Source organism: Artemia franciscana, chromosome 17 (genome assembly GCF_032884065.1).
Source record: "Artemia franciscana chromosome 17, ASM3288406v1, whole genome shotgun sequence".
Classification (NCBI taxonomy): Eukaryota; Metazoa; Arthropoda; class Branchiopoda; order Anostraca; family Artemiidae; genus Artemia; species Artemia franciscana.
Window position 1 is genome coordinate 4,323,005 of NC_088879.1, and position 7,546 is coordinate 4,330,550.

Below are 7,546 nucleotides of genomic sequence, written 5' to 3' on the forward strand. Positions count from 1 at the left end.
GAAAACTAATACATAAATTGCAAGATTTATGGGCGAGTCCGTGAAAGTTATTACAACGATAAATTGATATTGTGTAAATGATCATGATCGTGAACTGGCATCTCCCCAGTACTCTCAATAAATTTCCATTTAGACACTCAATACATTTTCTAATTTTTAATGGCCAACTTGTCCTCTGATTAAAGGGTCATTGGATAGGCTGCATTGCCCACCTGTGAAATTGACTAATTATAAGTTTTAATAAGTGCAATCATGGCTGCAACCACAAAATCTTTCCCGCCCAATGCTTCAAAAATCTCTACCAATTGCATCGTATTTCTCGAGTCTCTTTTTCCATATGCAAAAGAGGCAGCAATGGCTTCATGTTCTTTGACACTATTTAAATCTGATGTATCATGTCCATCTGTGAGTTTGTCCTCGTAAACTAACGCCATCTTGTCACTAGTGAATTCTAAAAGTTCTTGAATCACAAGACTGCATTGTCGCCCGAAACTGTCTCCACAGATTGATACTCATGAAACTTATAATGCTTGAAAGGGTGCTTTGATATTAATTTGGTGTGGAATCTAGACTGACACATTAGATAATAGTAGCTTGTCCCACTCCTCTCTCCCCGAAAAATATGTACTATAGAAAAAAAGTGGAACTGGATTAGTCTCTATAGCAAGCTCGTAAAGAAGTCATACCCAGGGTTTCACTGATTCAATGGACGGAGCCCTCACTGAATATGCTACCTTCTTTTTATCCTTACATCCTCCTCAAACTCTGTGTCATACTGTAAAAGAGTAACACCAATCCTTAAATGCTCATTGGCCCGCTTAAAAATATTTACTCCTTTGAGTGTTACTGATATTGACTATTTAAACAGCTAAAGTTTACCTTAGAAGACTCTGCCCTTCTCTGGGCCCATTTACTCCCAAATCACCCAAATCTGCCCTACTGGTACCCTTTTGCAATTTTCTGTGGGCTGCTATGACAAACGCGCATTGAAGCAATGCAACCTTGTTTTAAAACAAATTTCTTGAATACTACTACATCTCCTCAAATCTGAATTGTATTTTGTACCTGCCTTCCCCTCCCACCTCTTAAACAAAATCTTTTTTGAAATTACACCCATTAATATATAAATTCTCAATAAATAACACCTCTAACCCACTCCCCTTTCCATTACAGTCATCAAGTTTATTCATAATACTATCTACTCAACCCGGAAGTACCCCTTCAGAATTATGCAAGTCTGGGTCAAGTGATTTTCAATTTGCATACAATACTAATAAAATCACCCGATTTTTCGTTTAATTCAAAAAAATTGGAGATGGATGGGTTGATCCTATCCCTACCTCCCCAATCCTGTATCTGTTTTTCGAGAAGGGCTCGAATCCTGCCCCCATAGGAGAAGACTATGTCTGTAGAATACGTGATTCAACAGCCCACTACAGCCCACTATAATTAAGTTAAAAGGATCCCAAAGTCTGCGCTATAGACATATTTTTTGCAGAAGGTAGATTTCAACAAGTAAAAGTATGGTAATTCAGGGGATGAGCCACTTTCACTTTGTCCCACACCCCCAGCTCCTCCTTTCCACGGTCACTGTGAGTGTTTAGGAGGGGTAGCCACTCTATCGTCTGCCAAGAGTCTCTGGACTGTGTTGGGTGTTAACTCCTCTTGCACCCAATCCAAAAATTCTGCATTAAGACCAAGATTGGCTGGAAAACTATCTAAATCAAAGTTGAGGGATTTATACTATCTAGGATCATCTCACAAAATATGTTTAATCCCTCTCCTACACTCTCCTTTGGGGCCTTCTCTGTCTCAATTTGGGCACAGATACTGTCATAAAATGCTGATGGTGCAACAAGACAGATGTCTTCATACCGTCCAAGAGATTATTGACCCTTTAAGTTGATGGCACTGATAATGTCGCTCGCTGGAACGAAAAATAATACTACCAGCTTATTTTCTTTTTCAAACGGTTAGGATTTTAACCTGAAAAAGAATCTATAATTTTCATCGTTTTAATAATCTATTCTATTTTTTGGAGGCCCCGGGCCCTCAAAGTTCCCCCTGTCTCTCCAAAACCATCGAACAGGTGTGGACCCAGCAGTCCAAATTATTTGGATATGATTTTCGTTTTATTACTCTGAACGAGAATATATTATTCTGCAGTATTGAAAAGCCTATAAAATTATTTTTTTAGGAGACTTGGTGGAAGGGGCAGTAGCTATCCAACAGGGGGTTACTCAACATCTGTTTGAAATGGGATGGTTTTATTAAATTGAAAAAAGAAGGAATTCACCAAGTTGAAAGGCCTGTAACTATTTTTAGGAGTGGCAGAATCCTCGATAAAAAGCCCCAACATCATTGTTTAAAGGTTTATAGCTTTATTTTTTAGAAGGGGTAGAACTCTTGAACAGGAGGTTCCGACATCATGTTTAATAGTCTGTCATTATATTTTTAGTGGAGCAGAACTCTCCAACAAGGGCCCCAACATAATATTTAACAACCTGTAACTCTATTTTTTAGGAGGGTCAGAACTCTCGAACAAGAGGCCCCTCGATACCCAATACCCAGGACCGGACATACGCAGGACCGGGTTGTAATTTCTAGGCAATTCAAGATTTTATTTTCCTCTGGACTTTCCTTTGAAAAAGCCTATATTCTTCAGATCTAAATTATATTCATTCTCCATCATATCCAGGACTAGCAAAGCGAATTTAAAAACCATATTATTTGACATTAGTCTTATGATTCGGCATTACCACCAAGCTGACCCAAATAATAATTAATGCTTCCATTTGCCCCTCGAGGAGCCCTTTGAGGAGGGTATTCCCGCCATATTCGCTGTAAGCTTGGGTGATTTACATAGAAACTGTTTCATTTGTTCTTGAAATAGAATTGACCCATGTATGTCACCTTTCATGCTTATTGCCCCTATCTGAAATATAGCTATTGATCAAACAGTTTGTGGTAATGAACTGTAAGTGAGAAACGACCCGGCTCAATAGTAACCGAAACTCTAAAAAAACAGAATTTTGATACCAATAGATATATCAATGGAATCGGCTTATTATGCGATTTTAAATATATAAGTTTCACTAAGATTAGTCTTAACAAATTTTTGAAAAACGAGGAAAAGACCCTTTAAAAGTATTAGAATCTTAATGAAATTCACACCATCAGATTTAGCTTATCAGAAAACCCTACTTTGATGGTTTCAGGCCCCTGTCTGCAAAAATGTGGAATTTTGTAGTTTTTGCCAGAAGAAAGATCACGGATACGTTTTTTTTTCAGGGGTGATCGTATCGACCCAATGGTCCTCAAATATTTTGAGAAGGCTCTTTCAAACGAAAGTGAAAGTTCTAGCGACTACAAAGATTGGAGGATATCCTGTCCCCCTCCCCCGCCTTTATTCTAAAGCTGTCTGATCAAAATTAAGTTACAAAAAGATCGGAGGGTATCCTTTCCCCCACCCCCACCTTTTTTTCTCAAGTTCTCTTATCACAATTTTTAGATAGCCATTTTGCCCAAAATAGTTGCAAGGCCAATAACCATGCCTTTGGATATAACGTGACCCCCTCACAGCCCCAGGGGAAAGGCTTTTAAGTCATAAAATTTGCCCATTGTTTACACATAGTATTTGTTATTGTGAAGTGTGTATGCATTTCCGGGTGGGGGGAGCAAATTTTTGCAATTTTTCCCACAGGGGAATTTTTTTATTGGAAGGGAAGTTTCAAGGGGAGTGAATCTGTTTGGGGAAATTATGCACTGGGGGAATTTGGCAGAAATCCAATACAAAACGCTTTTTATATATCTTGCATTCTCATTTCCATATCAATGTTACGCGTGGAGTTGTTAAAGGTAATTGTCCGGGGTAAATTCTCACCGATATTCAATTTTCTAGAAAATATTTTCGTTGGGAGGGGGGGGGGTGAATGAAGGTGAAAAAACTAGTTTTTTTCTAAATTTCTCTGGTTACCAAGCTCCAGTCGAAAGAACAATTTCTCAACAAGGATAAATCTTCTCAGAAATGAGAACTGCTAAGAAATCCAGGTCTTGGCATGGCAACCTCAAAGATACCGATCCTGAAGTGGAAAATGAAAATGGTAAGTTTTCAATAATCCCAAGAAAAAGAAGGGCATTGATAAAGAGTATTAATATTAGTAAATCTATGCTCTTTTTCTCGACATAAATTGTTGGGTCCACAGATATGACAACTTAGACCTTAGTACTATGCAAATAATAAATTAGAGACCTTTTGCTCTCCACTATGTCAGTGCTGCTATATTGGGTATGGCGCTAAGTATACATCTAAGAACACTAAATCTCACAATTTAGCTTTCAGACCACGGTGTAGAAGCACTTTATATAAGCTATGGACCAAGTTAAATTGGGATCCACTGTAATATTCATCCTCCAAACATGAATTTATTCTTGTTTTTATTGCATGTCTTAAAAGTTTTATCCATTTGACGTAGTGTAGCCCTATTTGAAAATAATTTCATAGATGACAATATTTATATTTATAGTTATATTTTTAATTCTATTTATATTATTATTTATTATGCACAGTATACCGCTTATCTTACACGGTGGAAGAATTCAGTCATACTCCATAAAGTCTTATAAAAATACATTGGTCAAAAAGTAGTTCGTCTAGGCCGGGGTAAATATAGCTGCTAACGCTCTTCCTCCACCCAGTTCCAATTAGAGCTTCAATGTTTTCTCCCGTCCAAGAATATCCTACTTTCTTTAAGTTTGTCTTCAGAATTTCTTTTCACTCTATTTGAGAAGGACCTAGTCTTTATAAAGATGACATCCATAAAAGAGGAATTAATCCTCACGTTTCTTAAAGCTTAATCTTTGATATACTGTCGTTCAAAGGATCATCTTCCAAGGCCATATTTAACAGCTCCCACTATTGTCATAATCAAATACATCATAACCATGGTTATCAGACCATTGACTCCCACTATTGTCATAATAAAATAAAATCATAACCGTGGTCATAAGACTATTGACTCCCGTTATTGTCACAATCGAATGACATCATAACTGTGATCATAAGACTATTAATTCCCGCTTTTGTCATAAACAAATAACATTATAACCCTGGTTATAAGACGATTTACTCCTACTTTTGTCAGAATCAATTAACATCATAACCATCGTAATACGACTTTTCTTTCAATTCTTCTATACTTTTTTAACGTCGAAAAAAGTCCCCACGTCTTTCCATTTATTACTAAAAATAAAATATAATAAAGGATTCTATTTAATAGGTCTTATTTTTTGGCCCCAAAGAATGGCCAAAAACACAATCTTTAACAATCTGTCATCTAGACTCTGTAAAACATGGTCTGCCCATGTTAGTGTTTCTTCCATTATTGTCCCAGCTAGTGGAGTTATACCTCGTTTTTCATACAGCTTAATGTTAGGTATTCCTTGCCGAATAGACTACCAACCTAACCTCCAACCTTAAAAGCAGCAAAACAATTTTTATATATAGCTCTGATCAATTAAATTTAATAATCGATAACGTTTAAAAAGATAGGGCATTCGCTAAAGCCTCTCTATCAGTTGAATCAAATAAAATATAAAGTTGAAGACTACACTCACCTGATGAATGAGAATTTTCTTAATTATTAACCTAAGAGTTAAAATATTGTTGAGATATCCTCCGAAAACGACACTGTCTCTCTCAAAAGAACTTAATTCACAATATTTCTTAGTCTAATAAGTGCCATTATGCCAAGTAATTTACTTTGTACAGAAACAGAAGAATAAACCATTTTAAAACTTTACAAAAAAAAAACTATAAGTAATTATCTTATTATTCAAAAACCTTCAATAAGATATTGATCCTTTGATTATTTTGTATGAAGAAAAAATTGTTTTGGCGAAGGTACAGGAAAATTTTCTTTACAATGAAATGGCTAAGTCAGTTAAAATATAATAAAAAGAAAAAAAATCCAGCTAAAAATAAAACAAATTCAGCTAAAAATAATCTTTTTATTCTATTTTTTTTCCTTTTTTTAGCTTCAGTTCCTATCATTGATACGATATCCGACAGCAACTGTACATCTCCTAAACACAGTGTTGTCATATCAGAATCCGCAACTCCTCTTTCTGGGGCAGATGACGAAATATCTGATGAGGAATTAGTTAAAGCCCAGAATCGGTGGAAAAGCAGCGTCTTATTAGTTCCTGAGAAAAGGAGTCGCCACTCACGTCGTCATGAAAGAGGCAATTTCAGCAACAGTTTTTTGTTTTGTAAGTTATTTTTGTAAAATATACCTGTTATAATTATATGTTTCGTTTGGAATTAATATCGATTAAATCATCTGTCATAATGATTTGGTATCCTAACTTCAAATAAAACGACTGATGTGCCTTGCATATTGATATATGAGGTCTGAAGTAACGGAACTTTAAGAAATTTCACATATTTTATTGATTTTTCACATTTTTCTGCTCTTCACATAACTCATGTTTTTTGTGTTTTATACAAATATTTCCTTCCTCTACCTTGAAACAGTTTCCATTCTACGTTAACTAATTGAATAGCCTGAACGATACTAGAGATTAGATTTTATTATATCAAAAGCATTTTCGTTCTAAAACATCAACCACTGTTACTCAATAAAGCAAGTTAAAAAAAAATAAAAAATTCGAATGGAAGTAAGGCGTAACTAAAAAATTGAAAGAAAGAGAAGCCATACTATATATGATAGCGTGTACCACCCTTTTCCCTTCCCAAAACACTTCATTCTTTACTCTACGGCGTGATCTGGAAGCAGCTAAAAATTTAGTCAGACAACAATGAGGAACGAAGCCGTCGCTTCCACCTAAGAATAAATTTTAAAGAAAACTCTTACTGCTGTACTTCAGCGGTCTTTTATCATTGTTTAAAAAATTGAATTTCACTTAAGTACAAGTATTTGGAGATATTCAGCTAAATGATGATCTTAAGTGGAGAGGCGACAACCCAAACAATCTGAATGGTTGGCTGGAAAATGCTTATAAGATGAGGTTTTTATTTCTAAAAAACGTCTATCACAAACCCAAGTGACCGGAATTCGCACTTTAGTGTCAAAAAATACAAAATAAACAAGCAAATATAACAAGTCTGGAAATGTTTTTTTTTTCAAAAAGTTGTAAAAAATAACAGTTGTCAAAAGAGTAGAAAATGTCCAAATAGTAAGAAACATACAAAATTAAAAAACGAATAAGCTAGATAAAAAAACAGATAAGAATAATTTAGTCTTACACTAAAACATATAAAATACAACTCAATTAAAAAATAACTAAATTTGTTAGCTAAAAATTTAAGAGTTGCAAGGTAAACAAAAGAGGGGGGAACTCACTATGTAGAGGATGAAAGTCCTTCTGTGTCTCTCGGTAGACAGTATAAATGGGGTAAAAAGGGGAATTTTTATTGAAGTAGAACGAGGGAGGCGAGGATGAAGAAGGAACTAAATAGGGAAAAGGTACTTTTCCCAGAGACCATGAAGGGTATTGTTGGCGAAATAAAGGAAATTTGTATTCT

The 7,546-nt window shown here is 35.4% G+C and overlaps 1 long non-coding RNA gene across 1 annotated transcript; it reads left to right on the forward strand.

Moving 5' to 3' along the window:
• The first annotated feature begins 3,977 nt into the window (after window positions 1-3,977).
• LOC136037604 (uncharacterized) lies at window positions 3,978-6,304 on the forward strand. Its single transcript, XR_010619976.1, has 2 exons — window positions 3,978-4,103; window positions 6,037-6,304. It is a non-coding gene; the product is annotated as an uncharacterized LOC136037604 (long non-coding RNA).
• The last annotated feature ends 1,242 nt before the right edge of the window (window positions 6,305-7,546 follow it).